This window comes from Talpa europaea, assembly GCF_964194135.1.
Source record: "Talpa europaea genome assembly, chromosome: 9".
NCBI classification, from domain to species: Eukaryota; Metazoa; Chordata; class Mammalia; order Eulipotyphla; family Talpidae; genus Talpa; species Talpa europaea.
The window spans coordinates 34,458,381-34,477,090 of NC_140076.1; the positions used below are offsets into that span (position 1 = coordinate 34,458,381).

The 18,710-nt window shown below is 45.0% G+C and overlaps 1 pseudogene across 1 annotated transcript; it reads right to left on the bottom strand.

Annotated features, from left to right (window-relative positions):
- Positions 1-13,749: 13,749 nt before the first annotated feature.
- On the bottom strand, positions 13,750-14,565 carry LOC311176662 (proteasome subunit beta type-7-like; annotated as a pseudogene). The gene has a single exon. The product of its transcript is annotated as a proteasome subunit beta type-7-like (transcript).
- Between the last annotated feature and the right edge of the window lie 4,145 nt (positions 14,566-18,710).

Sequence of the window (18,710 nt, forward strand, 5' to 3'; positions counted from 1 at the left end):
TGAAGTGAGGCTGTGAGGCACCCGCTTTCCTGTCAGCTGCGGGTGGTGGGGAGGTCTGTAAGGGAAACAGTGAAGGAACCCCAGCCATCTCGCGAGCCTTGCAGCGCCCACACCGCCAGCCAGGGGAGCTGCAGGCCCTGGGGTAAGGCCAGATGAGCCAAGCAGACGGCCCTGCCCTCATGGAGCAGCTGGTGCAGAGGAGCAGCGACTCTTTCCAGCAAAAAGCTAAAATCCATTGTCATGTGCATTGCACCTCGGTTTCACCTCTTCCGAAATTGTAGGAAGCGAAGGAGATTATTTTAGAAGCTAAACCAGGGTCTTCCCTGGCTTTGCTTACCTATCCCCTTTCTTCTCTTTCCTCTTAGCCCTAATATGCACTCTTAGGAGGTTCCTGGGGCCCACTCCTCTTATTTCAATGCTTTTGCTCCTGCTGGTACCTCTGGAATGCCCTTCACAGAGCTGTTACACACCTTGAAGCCAGCTCAGGGCCAACTCTGAGATTACGTTTATGGAATCTCCCTTCCCTTTCAGGTGCTTATAAAATAGAGTGCATGTATGTCATGAATCATTCATGGTATTTTGTAATTGTCTCTTTGTTTCTCTCACCCCCACAGTCTGAGCTTTAGGGCAAATGATGTCTCCTTTATGTTTGCATTTCCAGTTTCTAGCCTAATGCTTGGTGCAGTAGACATTCCAGTGTTTGTTGACCAATGAGTGAATGAAGAATAGTTTCAAAGTACAAATAGAGACTGTATCGGCTTCCAAAGTGAACATTCCAGACCTATATTGTCTTATACAGCGCCTACTAGCTGTTGGTTAGGTCAAATTGAGATGTACTTTAAATGTAAAATGTTGGACTTCAAAGACTTAGTGCAAAAATATTTCATTAATATAATATCTTAGTGCAAAACATCTTATTAATAATTTTTATATTGATTATATGTTGAAATAACATTTTGATATATTGGGTTAAGCAAAATATAGTATTAAAATTGATTTCACTTGCTGTGTTTAAGATGGCTACTGAAAATTGAAAATGACACATTTGTCTTGCCTTTTATCTCTAGAAACTTCAAGCAAGAGGGGGCAATTGAAGGTAAAGAAGAGAGCTGCTATGGAAAATTCCTTTCCCCTGTTTCCTTCTGAATTCTAATGTTAGAACTGTCACAAAATTTGATTTGCTTTAAGGCTTAACCAACCATTCTGAGTATTTTGGGAGCATGAGGCAATCTGGGAGTAAAGCTCAACTTCAAAGTGAGCGCTGAACTCAGGTGTTCTGTGCCTTTTAGGAGAAACAATGGAAATGAAAGGTAACCAGAATAGTTTTAGGCTGAGGAAAGGAAGAGGCAGCCCCAGGAAGCTGACAGACTGATCTTTAGGGCATGACTCTCAAAAGGGAAAAGGAATGAAAAAGTCCTCACAGTTGTTCACCCAGCGTGCATGTTCTCATTCCCCCTTCCTGCCTACTCTCCTGTATCTTTGATATTTTTTTGCTCTTTCTGCAAACTCCAACCCTTTGGGTTGCTATTTTCTTGGCAAGAAAAACAGCTACCTTGAATTGGGCCAATTCATTAATTTTACTTTTAATTAACATATGCTACAAGTGCTTATTTCTGTGTACAGGTTATGAATTTTAGCACAAGAAAGACTCCTTGTAACTATCACCACAACGAGGGTACAGAATAATTCTGCTCCTCTCAAACAAACTCCCTCCAGGACTCCCTTTGTAATCACGGCCCTCCCTCCTTCCTAGCTCCTGGCAACAGTGGTTCTTAGAACCATAGCTTTGTCATTTCCTAAAGGTCATTTATTCTGTTTTCTATCTCTCTGATGTTGGCTAAGTACCTGACATAAGTGAAATCATATAGCATTTGTCTTCTTGTGATTGGCTTATTTCATTTAGTATACTATTCTCAAGTTTCATCCATGTTGTAGTATATTAGAGAATTTTCTTCCTTTTTTATGGCTAGACAGTATTCCATAGTATGCACATGCCACATTTTGCTTATCCAGTTGTTGATCAATGGACACGTTTCAAGTATTGCGAAAATGCTTCTATGAACCTGGGGAAACAAATACAGTTTTGAGACTCTGCTTTCAATTCTTTTGGGTCTATATCTAGAAGTAGAATTTCTGGGTCCTACGGAAATTCTATGTCAATTTTTGAGGAACTGCCATAGTGTTTCCCACAGTGACTGCACCATTTTACATTCCCACCGACTGTGTGCAAGGGGTCCAATTTCTTCACATCCTTGTCAACGATTCTGGTTTGATTGTTTTATAATGGCCATCACAGCGGGTTCAGGGTGGTATCTCGTTGTAGTTTTGAGTGATATTGCCTGTTTACTTGTTGCCTGTTTATTTTTGAAAAATTGTCTATTGAAATCCTTTGCCCATTTTGGAATGGGTTTTGTTGTTCTTGTTGTTATTCAGTGTTAAGGGTCTCTATATTCTGGATATTAATCCCTTACTAATCTGGATATTAATCCCTTATTGGCTATATGACTTGTAAATATTTTCTCCCCTAGAACTCACAAAAATGTGTCATTGTTAAAAAATTTATACTATTTATATGAAAATCAGAATGTTCAGGAGTAGGGGGCCTCCCCAGTGGCTCAGGGGGTTGCGCACCACGCTGTGAAGCTGTCTGCAGCCTCTGCAGTGCAGGTTGGATTCCCGGCCGGCCAGGGAGAAACCCACATGGCACGTCAGACCTCTCCTGCCTCGCCTGCTGCTCCCCTCAGCCATGTCTTTGGTCCGTCTGCTTGTTCTGCTCCCCACTCTGTCTCTGGTGAGTTCTCTCACCCTCCCATGCCTCTGACCTGTTCCCCAGTAAATAAATAAAATAAAATCTTAAAAAAAAAAATGTTCAGGAGTAGGATATTCTGGTTAACAAGTCTTTGTTTTAATTAGAAATTAAGCAAAAACTTATTTTCTATTTGACCATGTAGCTATCTTTCTAAAGTGTGAGTCTCCTTTCTATCTTAATGAATACAGTCTAGTGACTACAAATAATTCCTTTTATTAAGGAGCTCAATAAACAGAGTCCTAAAGAGAACATTTTCTTACATTTGTATAGTATATCTACTGAGATCATTTGGTCTTTACAGTCAGTCTGAGGGATGGCAATACAGAGAACTATTAATCTGTTTTTTTAAATAAATGGAGACATTCAGACTTAGAGAGATTAAGTGATTTGCCCTATCAGTGTCTTATTCTGGTTAATAGAGAAGCCAAAATAAGACTCTTATCATCTGGATGTTTCTATGATTTGAACCTGCTCCCTTGATTACTGTGTGAAACACCATTTCTTGTGATTCAGTTCCACAGATATAAAATGGAAATTTTAAAATAGGGCTTCTTGAAGGGTGGTCTACAGGCCATCCACATCAGAATGTTGACTAAAATGCAAATCCCTGGCCTCCACCACCACCCACTAAATCTAAATCTCCAGAGATGAGGCACAGAAATTGACTTTTTAAAAAGGTTTCCAAGTAGTTATTCTGCTCCCCCTACACACACACACAAACACACACAAACACTCCAGGAGGGCTTCTAGGAGGAAGTGCAGAGACGCCATGGAATGAATAGGAGTTAACTAGGTAAAGTATTGGTTTTAAAGGAATAAGAGCTTTCCAAGAGAGGGATGCCATATTTGAAAGCCTAGAAGAGGGCAAGGGAATGTGGCATTTCAGCAACTGAAAGGAGTGCCATGATCAAGAGTGCCATGATCATCCCTCCATTTGGAGTGATCACTCTGGTTGCAGAACGGGAAATGAATCAGTGAGCAGGAACAAGACCAAGTAGGAAACCGTGCCAAAAACCCAGGTGAGAAGTTATGATGCTACAAAACTCAGATAGTAACAGTGGAGGTGGAAGTCGATGAAGGATTTAAGAAATAGTGAGAGAGAAGGTAGGAAATAGCAGAAGAGTTCAAGATGATTTCTGGGCATTCTGGGTGACAATGGGGTAAGAATTTTTACTACCAAGGCAGAGAGAATAGAAGTTGAGAATAGGACAAAAAGTGGGTGAATGTTTGCCATGGAATGAATGTTTGTGTCCCCTCCCCACCATTCATGTGTTGAAGTGGTTACCCCCAGTGTGATGATATTGGGTGGTGGGGCCCTTGGGGGATAATTATGGTTAGATGAGGTCATGAGGGCAGATTCCCCTTGGTGGGATTAACGCCCTTATAATGAGCCAAGGGACAGGAGGTCTTTCTCTCCACCATGTGAGGACACAGTGAGAAGGTTCACAGTCATCTGCAAACCAAGAGAAGGGTCCTTGCCAAGAAGCTGACCGTGTTGCTGCCCTGATGTTAGACTTCCAGCCTCTGGAATCATGGGAAATAAATGTCTGTCGTCTGAGGCACCAAATCTATGGTATTCTCACAGGCAGCCCAAAATGACTGAGACAATGAGTCAGAGGTCACTGGGTCTGGGGCAAGAAGTCACAACTGGATGTTGTTAGAGCTGAGTAGCAAACAAGCCAGGGAAGCTCAGGCCGTCTCCTGTACCCTTTTCTTCAGAGGGCTGTCATCTTCTTCCCAAGATGTTAATGAACTGATCTGGCAAATTAGCCCTTTGGAAAGCATGGCTGTCTTAGAAGGAGCAATGTTTTTTATTTTATTTATTTATTTTTTTAAGATTTATTTATTTATTTATACAAGCACTGGGTACAGTCAGAGGCGCAGGAGGGTGAGAGAATTCACCAGAGCCAGAGCAGGGAGCAGAGGAGGCAGAAGGACCTAAGTACACTGCTGAGGGGAGCAGCGGGCGGCAGGAGAGGTCTGTGCGCCATGTGGGACTCTCCTCCGGTGGCCGGGGAGCAGCCAGGGATCGAACCGGCGCTGCAGAGGCTGCGGGCAGCTTCGCAGCCCAGTGCTCAACCACTGCGCCACCGGGGAGGCCCAGGAGCAATGTTTTTTAAAAGGGGATTATTAACAGCTCTCGCTAATTATATTTTATGTAAAATTAACTTTATTGCTTTTGTAAGCGTGGGATATACTCTTCTAAACAATTCAAATGATACAGCAAGACCTGAGAAGACAGTAAAAAATGACCTCAAACTTCATCATCCAGAGATAAAGCTTACACATTCATGACCATTCTTCCAGATCTTTCTCTAGGCCCACGTACATGTATCATTTGACAATACAATAGGCCATTGTTGGTACTATTGTAAAGCTCAACACGAATTTTCTATTTGCCTTTTATAAACATAACCATATGCTATAGACATTTTTATGGTTTTTTTGTATTCCAGTGTGTATGCAGGATACACATGGGCTGACCCTCACTGTATGAATATATGTAGGGTGTGTGTGTGTGTAGCTTGATTTATTTGATTCAGTCCTCTATTGAAAGGGCATTTGTTTCCAAAGTTTTTCTTTTTTTTTTTTTAAGATTTATTTATTTATACAAGAACTGGGGTACAAGCCAGAGGCACGGGAGGGTGAGAGAATTCACCAGAGACAGAGTGGGGAGCAGAACAGGCAGACAGACCAAAGACACTGCTGAGGGAAGCAGTGGGCGTGGCAAGAGAGGTCTGCTAAGCCATGTGGGTTTCTCCCTGGCCGGCCAGGAATTGAACCCACGTGCAAAGGCTTCGGACAGCTTCACAGAACTGCACTCAACCTGCTGCACCACCAGGGAGGCCCCCATTTCCAAAGTTTTTCTCATGATGAGCAAAATCCTAGTGAATTTTAGTTATCCACTTATGAAATTTTCTTAAACTTCTTTTTATATTTCAAAACTTCATATGTTGTAAAACCCATTGCCAAAATTGCTCTCCAAAGTGCTACCCACGAGATATGAGAATAGTGTCCCCACGCCCTTGCTAACTTGGTACCTCATGGCTGCTCAGATGATTGGTCCATCAGCAGTTCTCACAGCACATGTGTGCGCAGTTTATGTAAGGACAGCCACCAGCGAGGACTTGCAGTTACCAATCTCCTTTCCTAATCTTCCATAGTGCCCACTTCTCAGTGCTTTCTACAGAGGAAAAATTGAAGCAAAATGTCTCAGGCTGACTGGTCTTGGCAATGGAGCGGGGGAGGGCAGCAGTAATGGGGATGTTTCCATTTCTGCCTCTGGTGCTTTGCAGACCCACCGAATTCCCACTTTACTGTCATCCCAAGGCAGTTCTTGCAACTCCTTTGTGACGACAGCCTTCCTTGTGCAACAGGTCAGTCACAAACTTTATGATCAGTGCTAAGCGCAACTCTCATTCACTTAAGTAATCAGTTAATAAACCATTGTGATCACTATTGTTTCAACATTGACTAAGTAGTCATAAAATCCCCATTCCTTAACTTGTGTCCCCTGTTCTTTATTTAACTTTTTCTGTGTAGAACTTTATATTAGGCGTTCTTTTCAAACCTGCCAGCCATCATCACAGAAGGGACTGTATAGAATCCCGTTTAGAATTGGACTGGAGAATGCAGGAGAGCCTGTTTGGGGCTTTGTGGATATTCTTTACTACACGTCACTCACTCTACCAGGTTCTGGGAGTAAAACAAGATGATCTAGTTCTTACTAGAAACTGGTATGGAGTAGCCTTTCTCAACCTTGCTATTTGGGCACTTTGGGATGGCCTCTGTTTCAGTGCTGCAGATGTGAATAGCATCCTCTATCCAGTTTTGACGACCGGTCTCCAGGGTTTGGGAAATGTCCTTCTGTGACATAAACTTTTTCCTGCATGAGAATGACAGGTGAAAGGGGAAAGCAGACATAACTCTTCTCACAGTTGCACAGTAGAGGCACATAAAGGATTAAACCTTCAGAAGGCCCAGAGCCTCTTACTCAAAATGTGATTCAGGAAACACTTGAATCATCTGGGAATCTAGTTGAAATGCAGAATCTTCTGTCCATTCTGCACAACAGGCCCCACCCCAGATCTACAGAGTCAGAATCTATATGTGACAGCAATTTTATGTCATTGTATACGGAGAGAATAAAATGATAATTCAGTCCTTCCAATATGGCTGATCAAAATGTTTTGTTATTATCAATAGTTTGGAAAAGTTTTAGGTATAAAAATAGTTGTTTACATCATGGAAATTTTGTAAAATTGTTATAAATTTGGGAAATCTCCTATTAAATTTTTTCAGTCATGAGCTGAAATGTTTCAGCTTCACAGCATTTCAATTTTTTTTCATGTAGTGAATAATCTCCCCTTTCTGAATTGAGGACATTCATTAACCAGGACTTTGGAAAGCACTTCTTTAAGCGAGGGGTCTTGATGCTTAAGCTTCATTAACTTCACGTACATACTTTTCTCGGGTATATCCAGTTTCAGCTCCATAAAAGAAACCAAACTGGGTCTTAAGTGATAGAGACACAGTCCTTTCCCATAGGAAGGTCATGGGCCAGTGGGGGAGATGTGAAATAACAATAACTACAAAGCAGGGAAGAATGTACTATAAACTTGAAAGACAGACAGAATTGTTATTTAAAATGCTGGGGATATCATATGCATATTAATAATTCTTAAGACAGGAATCACCCATTCCATAAATACTGAATGTGCTGGGCACAGGTTGGGAGAGGAATTATGGATCTGTCCATCTATCTATGCTGTGGGTCATGGTTTAGTGGGTAAGATATGTGGGTGAGGAAGCAATGTCAATCATAATTATGGTCACAGTTAATATTTTTTGAACATGTATTATTTGTTAAGCATAAGTCTTCATGCTTTACTTCTAAATACAATACAATTAGATTCAATATACCTGTACCGAGGAGGATATGGTAAATGCCTCAGAAACGGTCCAAAGGCAGCATACTTGGTCCTCCCTGGTGGCGCAAGGGGTTAAGACACAACCTATGAAGCAATCTGCCACCACTGTAGCATGAGTTCTATCCCCGGCCAGGGAGCTACCCACATGGCACAGCAGACCTCTCCTGACTCGCCCGCTGCTCCTCTCAGCAGTGTATTTCAGTAGATCTGTCTGTTCTGTTTCCCATTCTGTCTCTAGTGAATCCTCTCACCCCTCCACACCTCTGGCCTGTACCCCAGTTCTTGTATGCATAAATAAATAAATCTTTTAAAAAAACAACAACAAAGCAGCATACTCAAGAAGGAGGGGACAATCTCCTGGCTTAATAATAATAATAAGTACCTGTTGTACTAGGCACATCACACCCACTATCCTAAAAACAATTAAAAACAACTCTATAAAGTGGACCTGGCATGCACTTGATGTGTCAGTGTTTGGACAGGTTAGACAGCTGGACAAGAGAATGAGGTGAGGGACATTTGACACCTTTAGAAAAATATCATGAAACAGGCACAGAATATGGGTCTGGGCTTTGTTCAGCTTTGGCAAAGGATACAGCACATAATTCAACAGGCTGGGTACAGTCAGGTGTTTCTTAACAGAAACAACGTCTCTTGCTTCTCCTTTCCCAGTCCCCACCATGCTTTTCTCTCTTGCAGCTGGTTTCCCTGGGTGTGAGCTCCTGGATATGTGTGTAGGGGTGAGGGGGTGTCTTCTATCTCCATGTATCCCAAAGTCAACTGGTCCCCAATGGTTTCTTGAATCAGAATAATTTCAGTTTCTTCTAACAAAGTCAGACGATCCCTTAAAAGTAGGCTATTAGCAAATAAGCATTACAGATAGCCAATAACAACTATATATCTTCATTTATTTAGTGGTCAAACTTGCAGTGGCTCACCATTGAGAACACTAGCAAAGCCAGGGAAAGGTTAGCGGTGCCAATTTCATTCTGATAGTCTTGGTTTGAACCATGACTCATGCACATATTAACCTTGGAAGAGTCATTTAACTGCTCTAGATAAGTTCTTGCATGTGTTAAGTTCCCTGAATATTATATGTCATTATCATTGCTCAGATGAAAGGGGCAAATCTCTTATCATTTACTGAGCCTATGTCCTTGTTCCCTGGCAGAGATAAACGGTCTGGAAGTCACAGTCTATTGACTTAAAGTGACGTGTAAAATGAAACCTCTGATTTAATATCTTGATGGCCTCGCATTTTGTGGACGAATAAGATAACCTAAGAAGGATTAGCTGATTGGGGTGAGGGTATAGGGCAGAGGCAGAAGGATTGCTACTCAAAAACAGAAAAACAGCTTGCATGGCCTAATAAGGGACAAATCGTGATTTCTAGTGGCCTCCCTGAGGGTATGTGTGTGAATTTGACGGGTCTTTGCAGTAATTGATCTGCATGATGATAACTTGAAGCATCAACAAAAGGTCAGACATGTTCCCAGTAAGCTGTTCAGACAGGCAAAGAGGTTCATAATGACTTTTTTTTTTAAATATTTATTTATTTATTTATCTATCTATTTATTTATTTATTTGTTTATACAAGCACTGGGTACAGTCAGAAGCACGGGAGGGTGAGAGAATTCACCAGAGCCAAAGTGGGGAGCAGAACAGGCAAAAGGATGGAGGCACACTGCTGAGGGGAGCAGCGGGCGGCAGGAGAGGACTGCACACTATGTGGGACCCTCGCCGGTAGCTGGGGAACAAACCGGTGCTGCAGAGTTTGCGGGCAGCTTTGCAGCCCAGCGCTCAACCGCTGCCCAGGGAGGCCCTCATAATGACTTTTTAACAGACACCTGAGCTTAACTTTGGAAGGATCTCTAAGAGAAATCATTTAGTCTAAACACTTACATGCCCATGAGTTGTGTGTCCTGGATTTTTGAAGTACATGGGCCAAAGGGATTTTTTTTTAATTGAGGACCGTTACAGGGTTGCTACCTTGTTTTGCCATGTTAAGAAACCACGAATCAGAGGAATGCCCCACAGCCTACTTTCTACAAAGAAAGGGAATGTTAATGTCAGAAAAACTTCGAAGGTCATAGCATCAGAATAAAGCATAGTCCTTCAAACTGACCACATTTAACATTGTGAAACCTTTGATGCATTTCATAATTGTTTTGGACTTTGTTGTAACTTCTAGAAATACTGCTATGGACCAAACAAATGGGCCTTGAATTCGGAGACTGCTGCTCTCCACAGCAGTGGTTCTCAATGTGCAGGCCAGAGAGGCAGAATGGGCATCACCTGGGAACTGGTTAGACACACAAATTCTCAGGCCACACCCTAGCCCTAATGAAGCAAAAAATCTGGAAGTGGGCCCAGCAATGTATGTTTTAACAAGACACAGAGAGATTCTGACACACCCAGGTTTGAGAACCACAGCTGTAAATCATCCCTTCTGTTAGATTGCTCAGGCCTTTCCTGGACAATCTCCAGTAACTGGATCCTACTGTAACAGGGTGGTCCCCAGGAAAGGGGGAGGTTCCAGGTTCCCTGCCCCACCCAAGGGAGGGTGGAGCTGAGCAGGGAGAGGAGAAGCTGCAGAAGAGACTGAGGAAGGAAGCAGGATGGGGCAAGGAGACCTGGAGGAGGCGCATGGAGCCTAGAGACACGTGAAGAAACTGTGCTTGTCTTTTGGTCGTGGACTGGGTAACACAGATGTGGGTGAGATCCGTGGGGAGGTAACAATGGCAGCTTTTATCTTGATGTTGATTTTGCTCTTTTCCTTCCGGGCTTGTCCGGTTGTTTGTGACCCTTTTCTGTGGGTCCCCACTGGAAGATGCTTTAGACTTGTAGCAGGCTTTGGGGCCTTGTTCTGGGCCAATCCCATTTGGATGGACTTTTACCCACGAGGGGACGGGTAACTCTGGATGCTTCATTTAGAAACTAGACTCTTTGCCTTACCTGTATTGTTTCCTAGTTTTATTAATGTTCCTTCCCATTAAAGTTTCCTATGTTTTGTGTTGATGCGGCGGATGGCAGAACCCATTTAGAATAGGCAGGTTTGCGGGGGTTTGGGCTGCCCCTCTCCCTGTCCTATAACACTACCACCTCACAAAGAAGTCTATTCTAATGTGAGTCACCAGTTGATGCGAAATTCCTAGACCATCCAGTTCTGCCCTCTTGAGCCACACGGAACCGTCTTCCCTGTCTCCTCCCACTTGACAACTCTATACATTTCAAGGTGACTTACAGCTCTGGTCTCCAGGGAAGCACAACCCTGCTCTCACCTGGTCCTCATGTGATTTGATCTCCAGTCCTCTAGTCAGCCTGGTCACCCTCATCTGAAAATCCTTTCATTTTTATTATCAACAACTGTCATTTATTGAAGCTTATTATTGTGTGTCACACACTGCCTTGGGGCATTCCGTACCTTCCCATTTTTAATCTCAACAGCCCAGAGAGGTTGCTCTGCTGTCTCCCTTTGACTGGGGGGAAATAAGCTGAGAGGTCAAGGAACATTCCCAACCCCTCTCAGCCGGTAAGGGGCTGTGCCAGGACTCCATGCTCAGGTCTATGGCATTCCAGGCCTCATGCCATTTCCACATCAGGCTGCCCTTCCATTCCCATTAAAATCTTGTGATTTAGGGGGAGCTGAGCCAGGAAGAGATGGCCATGAGCGCTGAGTATGTAATGTGCTTAACAGCATACTCTCTGGAGTCAAACAAATCTGGGTTGAGTTCCTGTCTCTGCAGCTACTAATTATATGACCTGGGGTGTGTTTCCTATTCTAAGCCTCAATTTTCTCACCTGCACAATGGGGATAATAATAGCATTTACCTCATAAGACTGCTCTGAGTAGTAAATGAATTAGTGCTTACAAAGCACTTAGCAAAGTGCCCGGTTCATACTATTCAGCAATATCTCTGTTATTATTACTGAATAGATGCACTCAACAATTATGTAATTATAATAGATGGGTCTTATCCAGACACAGGTATAGTATAGCAATATAAATGGCTGCTTCCTTTCTAACTCCACTAAACACCCATTTATTTCTGGCTCTGCACTCTTCAGCAACTTCCTAACTGATTCCCTGCTTCCAGTTTCTTTTGCAAGTCAGTCTACACATGCTGACGAGTTAATGTTCTCAAAGCGCAAGTCTGATTATATGTATTATCTCCCTGCTGAAATATCTTCTTCGGATTAAGTTCAGATTTCGGGTCCTGATTCTCAAGAGTCTGTATATGACAAGGCCCTCAGTCCCTACTCCCGCACTATGTCCTCACCTTTGACTCCATGGACTCTGGTTCCAGCTGAACTGAATTATGGCCCTTTCTACACACTCAAACTTCCTCCCACATTTTCTCTATCCCATGGCCATTCACTTCCACCTTACCCCTTGTTTATGGCCTTCAATGATCCAGTTCTACTTGTCTCTTCACATTTTTTTCTACCACTCCCAAAGAGATTTGGACAACTTCTTCCTTAGAACGCACTTGGCTTTTATTTCTTGAATAATTATTTCTTTGAACTCATTTGGCCTTGCTTTCTTGAATTATAGTAGCTTTAGGAAAAGAACTTCGAGTACAAAGACTGACTCTTCCTTTGATTAGTGTATCATGTTCCTGAGATTAAATTTCCTTATCTTTAAACTGGGGATAATAAACACCTCTATCTTATGGAAGTGTCTCTGAAGACAGAAGGGGATTCGGAAATGTAAGGCCTCGGTCCACTCAACTAAGTTTCTGTGGTCTGTTCCCTTGTCTGCGACACATATCACATGATTTATAGCACCTATTTATAGCACCTCATCTCCATCATGTTGGTATCACTCACCATGTTAATGTGCTCATGTTGAATTGAAATACAATTGCTAAAGGGTCTCAGTTCATTTAACCTTTCTGAGCACCAGTATCCTTGTTCTTAAAGTTAGTGATATTAAAAATAAATCTCTGTTCCTTCAGCTAGGTCATTCTTTTATCCGTTCAACAAATATCCACTGAGCACCAACCATCTGTTAGATGATCTGCTGGGTGGTGCGGAGGCCACGGTGTCAGTTGTTCTAGAAGTGGAAGCTTGCTCTACAGCAGTGACAGCCCCGCCCAGGCCTGGCCTGGGGTATGGGTCAGCAGGCCCTTCTGCAGCTGCTGTTGTTAGAGGACAGGGTATGTGGGCAGCTTGGCAGAGTCAGAGCCTCTTTCATCAGAGGTAGGAAAATCAATTTCCTCCCTTGACTTGGTGTCCCATAGCACGCTTAGTTGAGTGTCAGATTAATATTTCTTAATAGCTTTATTGAGATCAAATTTACGTATCATAAAAGTCTCCTGGTTAAAGTGTCACCATTCAACTTCTTTTAGTATATTTACAGAGTTGTGCAACCATCCCACAGATAATTTAGAATAGTGTGATTACCCAAACTGGCGTGTTTATCTTCATAAGGTAGGCCAGGCTTTCTTTATCAGCACGGTGATATTGCTAGATGGTTGGGGAGAGGACAGGGCTCAGAAATCAGCGTGGAAGTATATCTTAATTAGATCATGGATTGTCATTTGGTAAATTGAGCTAAGACATATTGTTAACCCCAGAGAACCCCAGCTCGGGTACATGCTCTTCTACAAGTGTGGCTGGATCCCCGGCAGCCCCCTGCTCACCAGCTCTGGGCTCCCTGCCCTCTGAGTAAGCACAACACACAGTCACATTCACAAGATGACCTAAGGTGGGCCCGACCTGCCCTTCCTGTTTATCCCCCTCTCCTCCCATCATGCCCCCGAGTATACCCAGGCCTACTCTTCTCCCCATTCAAGGCATGACCCCTTCTTAGTCCTGTCTTCAAAGGGGCTCTTGTAATAGCAAATTCTCTCTCTCTCTCTCTCTCTCTCTCTCTCTCTCTCTCTCTCTCTCTCCTCTCATTTTTTATTGAGTTTCATTTAGCAAACACTGGCCAAATGAATGTCTGACAGGGAAGCCTCCAGTGCCTGCCGGCGCCTACAGCAGCAGCTGTCCTCACTCCACCGCTCAGGAGGCATCCATGGCTTGGACTGTCTCTTCCAGCACCTCAGGGTAGTGGTTTCTCGGTGAGGAGGCTGGTGGTCCCTTTATCAAACATGTACCAACCAAACCTGTTCCCCTTCTTGTTGGGGACTGAGTATGGATGGAGAGAGTCCAGCTCAGTCTTGCTGATGACACAGAGATCACTGTTACTTCCCTCCCCAGGGTCATTAAAGATGCAATTGCAATGGCTTCACTCACCAGTTTTTTGGCTTTCTCCTCCACCATATCTGGCCTAAGGTTCTCTTCAAACATAGCCTGTGCTGCAAAGGAGCCAGAACCCCTGGTGACATAAGGCAATATATATGTGGTCCTTGAGGGTAGGTGCTGCAGAGGTGAGGCCTGGTGACATCTACTCCCCCTAAAACTAGGACTCCACCAATGTAAGCTTGATACCTGAAAAGCATCTGTTTCCACATGCGATTGGCCATCCCCGCTCTGGGAAGGCAGCCAGTGGAGAGGGAATGGAGTTCCAAGTTAGAAGGAGTGAGCTGGGTTGTCATGTCTGCATTTGCAGCTGTCCCAGTACCACATCGATAAATGTTAGGAGATCTGAAATGCATTTTTGAACAATTCTCATCAGCAATAACCATCCCTTCAGCTGCCTTTGTATCTTCTCAAGGACTATGCCATCCTTATAGACCACCCGCTCGTGGTTGTCCAAGTTTTCTAGACCGTTGGGAGCTTGTAACCTTTCTTTGCGAAATCAGCTTCCAAGATGGCATTTCTGTGAGTTATCAAAGAGAAACCTCCAGCTGCTTTCTCGGATGGTGAAACAGCCATCATCTCCCCAAGAAAGTACTAGCCTTCCCTTGATCCTGCCTCCCTTCCCATCCCAACTCTTACTTTTCTTTCCAGATGTACGCCTAGGATGAGTTCCCATGCTTCTGCCCCCACTTCCAACTAGACTCCCATTGGAGCCTCACCTGGGCTCCTGCCGAGGCTACTAAGGACTTTGGAACTGCCTCACCTGGTTGCCCATTCAGCCCTTCTCTGGCTCTTGAGGCCTCCTCTCCTCCTTGGTCCTCCCTGGCCTGTGTAACTTGGCACCCCGGTGCTCTCCTTCCATCAGTCTGACTGCGCAGCCTCATGCCTGGCTCTGCCCCCTACCTCTCCCTCCCAGCCTTACTGAGGCTCAGAACCTCCTCCTCGGTCCACTGCCCTTCTAGTGCTCAACACCCCCCAGCCCCACCCCAGTGTGACCTCACTCCTCATCACATGCGGAGGCTTCCAAACCATTCTAGACAGCACAAGTCTGGCAAGTGGAGATGCTTGGTGCCAAATTTCTTGGTTCTCTGCAGGGTCTCTGGACTTGGACTCAGCCATGGTCACATTGTTTTGGAAGAAGAGGATATTAGGCAAAGCTGCTGCCCCCTTGATAAGTAGAGAATCTGAGGAGAGCATGGGCCAGTTTACACCCCCAGGGAGAGAAGGGCAAGAGACACCACCCCCTCCCCCAACCTCTTCTCCCTGAGATCTGAAGGTAGAGACACCCAGCAGGTGGACCCCATAATCTTGTCCCTGTCTCTGGAGCTGGTAGAATGGGCATCAAAAGCCTCGAAGGACAGTACACCACAGGGGTTTGGTGGAGACTGGAGTGTTGGTTCTTAGGCAGAGCCCAGCTCTGCAGTTCTGTTCTGAGAAATGAAGGAAAGGGGCGGCCTTTATGGAGTGGTGTTGAACAGTGACACCTTCTGACAGCAGGGAGTCATCGCAACAGCGAAGATGGCTTCCCTCCTCTGAGCCAGTTCTCAGCTGGGGAAGAGGCAGGATTCTTAAAAGAGAAATATTGGACTTTCTGTTGAGAAGGACAGGTGAAGTTTTGAGCAGTTAATTTGAAAAACAAAGGTGTCACCACATTGGTACACTGAGCCGGTGACAGAGCCTAAAAGGACACACGTAAACAAACACGCCTGCTCCCGTCCTGGTGTGGCCAATGCTAGCGGGCACCTCCTCTTGGAAGCCAATGGGACACTCAGCTCAGCATGGCGCGAACTCTGTCTCCAGGCAAATTCTTCTTCCCACAGGCCGCCCATAACCTGGATGACCGCACAACCCATACTGTCACCCAGCTGGAAGCACTGAAATCATTCTTTAGAAAAACACTACCCAAACCAAACCACTACCCATGTATTTTTTCACTGTATAAGTAATGCCCACTGTGGGAGAATTACAAAACAATCCCATTTTACAGATGTGGGGACTGAAGCCACCAAAAGTCATGATGACCTCCAAGTCACATGGCCAATACAGAGCTTCTGATGTTCACCCCCTTCCTACTCTCAGTTCCAGAGAAGAGAACCCCTGTCTGGCATTTCTGGGTCCTTACAAATGTCTCCAGATTTTAATCTCTCTGAGGGGTGGTTTGTCTGTTCACATCCTGTGAATTCATTGGGTCCAGTTTCAGTCTGGCTTCCAGGCATATTGCCCTGAGTCCTGATCCACACAGATGCTGTAACAGGTCCTGTAAAATCTTCTTGACCCCTGCTGGCATTGGGGGCATTTGTCTACTTCACTTCGTTTCATCCTTGTCAGGATTCTGTGAGTTTCACGGAGTTTGCTAAACTGGCCTCCCTGGGCCAGATCACCACGGGCGCCCAGAGCTGTGCTTCTCAACTGTGTGCCCTGTAAATCTTGTTGCATGCAGAGTCTGATTCTGGGTGTCAGAGTGGGGCCTGGGACTCTGCCTTTTAAAGAGCTCCCCAGTGATAGGCAGGTTTCTGTCTGAGCAGCCCAGTTTGAGAAGCACGAGCTTAGGTCACCCCTCTTTCTGCAGAAGAGGAAACTGAGGCTCAGAAAAGGAAGAGATTAGTTCAGGCCTTTCAGTGCCAACACTACCTTTCTGCACTGGGTTTTGAATGCTGGAACCAGAACTTAACAAAGCCCATTATTCTGCTTTGTCCACTGCCCCCATGTTAGGATCTATATATCTGAGCAAGAAGCAGAGAGAGCAAGAGCCAGAGACTTAGCCACCAACTGGAGGGAGTGGGCTTATTCCTTCCTGAGGACTTCTGTCCGTTCTCCTCTTCCTGTGAGTACTCCCACCCCCATTCTCCCACGGCAGCAGCAGTTCCTTTCAGTAGTGAGTAGAGGCAGTGGGGTCCAGTTTGCAGTTTCCCCGGGACTGACAGCACACCCTCATATGCTTCATAGACACCAGCACCAGCGATAAGCATCCCTTCCCTGGTATTGGGGCTCAGGTCCCCGGGCCCTCCTGCGAGTGTTTACATTGAATGATTCCATCCTCTTCCCTCTGCCCACCCACCCCGCCTTCACTCCAGGAGTGGGGGCAGCTTCTTGCTCTCGCTCCTCCACAACAGCCAAATGTTTTCCTGACTTTCCAGTTACTGAGCCAACAACTTTAATCTTGTTTACATTTCTGCAAAATAACTGCTTTCTGTTAAAATAACTGTACCTTGACTCACATACTCTATGACATATTCTTTTAAAATTAAACAAAACATCCCCACCAGACTGAATTCCTGGAGAGCAGCCCCTGGGTCATGGTGACCAGCAGCACCCATGGGAGTGAGTGCTGTGCATAGTAGCAGGAGCACCCATGCCCGGGTGCACACAGACCCTGGATGGTGCTGTTACAAGTGTTTCTCTTAAATGTTAGACCATGGAGGGCCTTGTTATTAAATACACATTGGTTGAATTGAAAATTAAATTTTGGCTCCCTAGAGGTGGTGAGGAATGAGAAAAAGTCCAGATTTAAGAATCAACAGGACTTGAGCTTCTAATCGTGGTTCTTTCACTTTGTAGGCAAATTGCTGACACTCCTCCCACTTCCTCCTCTGGAAGATGGAGATCACAGGCCTGCCTGTGGGCTGCTGGCATCAGAAGTAAGGAGGTGAGGGCCGCCGCTGTGGTTGGAGCACACTTGGAGAGCTGCCAGGGCACACCATGTTCAAAGGGGATTAAGTGCTGTTTTAATCAGGTTCCAGCAGAGAAGGACAGGAAGCACATGGTGAACTAGGAAAGTTAAATTGTCCATGAAGATGAGCTAAATGGGAGGTAATTTTCTGATGGAGTAAAGATAGAGAGGGAGTTGAAGTCTAAAGGCTTCAGTGGAATTTTTTGGGGTTATGAGCAGTTTTTGGACTGATGTGGAGCCTGGCGACCACAAACACAGGACCCTCCAGGTACTAGGCCCAGGCGGGTACTAGGGTGTAGAGACAGATGGGCTGGGGTGGTTGTCCTGGAAGCACACAGGCATGCAATCAAGTCACTCAGCTGGCATCACTGAGGGACTACTGGGTGCCTGGCCCTGGGCCAGACACTGGGTCTGCAACGGTAAATAAAGTAGGCTTTGACCTCAAGAATTTGGAATTTAGTAAGGCAGGAGCGTGACCATAGGGATAACAGCTACTTAAAGCTTAGAGGACATCTTGGTATTTAAATGGTATTGCTGCTCCCGCCCCCTCTCTTCCTCTGCACCCATCCTGCTAACTCATTGCCATTGCATTCATATCCCCGAAGCTCAGCTCTGCCCTGAATAAGAGTATATCAGCTGGGAAGGCTGGGTTCAAATCCCAGTTCCTCTACTTGCTAACTACATGCCCATGGTGAGTCTATCCCATGTGTAAAATGGGGCAATTCATGACCCCACAGGGAACCAGCGAGGGTGAAAACACAATGCATGGGAATTGCTCGGCGCGCTGCCCACACATAACACATGCTCAATTAATGCTAGGTTTGACCAGGTACCTTTGACTCCTGGCAGTCGCTGATGAGTGCTTTAGGTGCTTTACCTCATTTTTTTTTTTTAAAGACTTTTTTATTTATTTATACAAGCGCTGGGTACAGAAGCGCGGGAGGGTGAGAGAACTCACCAGAGCCCGAGCAGGGAGCAGAGCAGGCAGAAGGACCGAAGTACACTGCTGAGGGGAGCAGCGGGCGGCAGGAGAGGTCTGCGCGCCATGTGG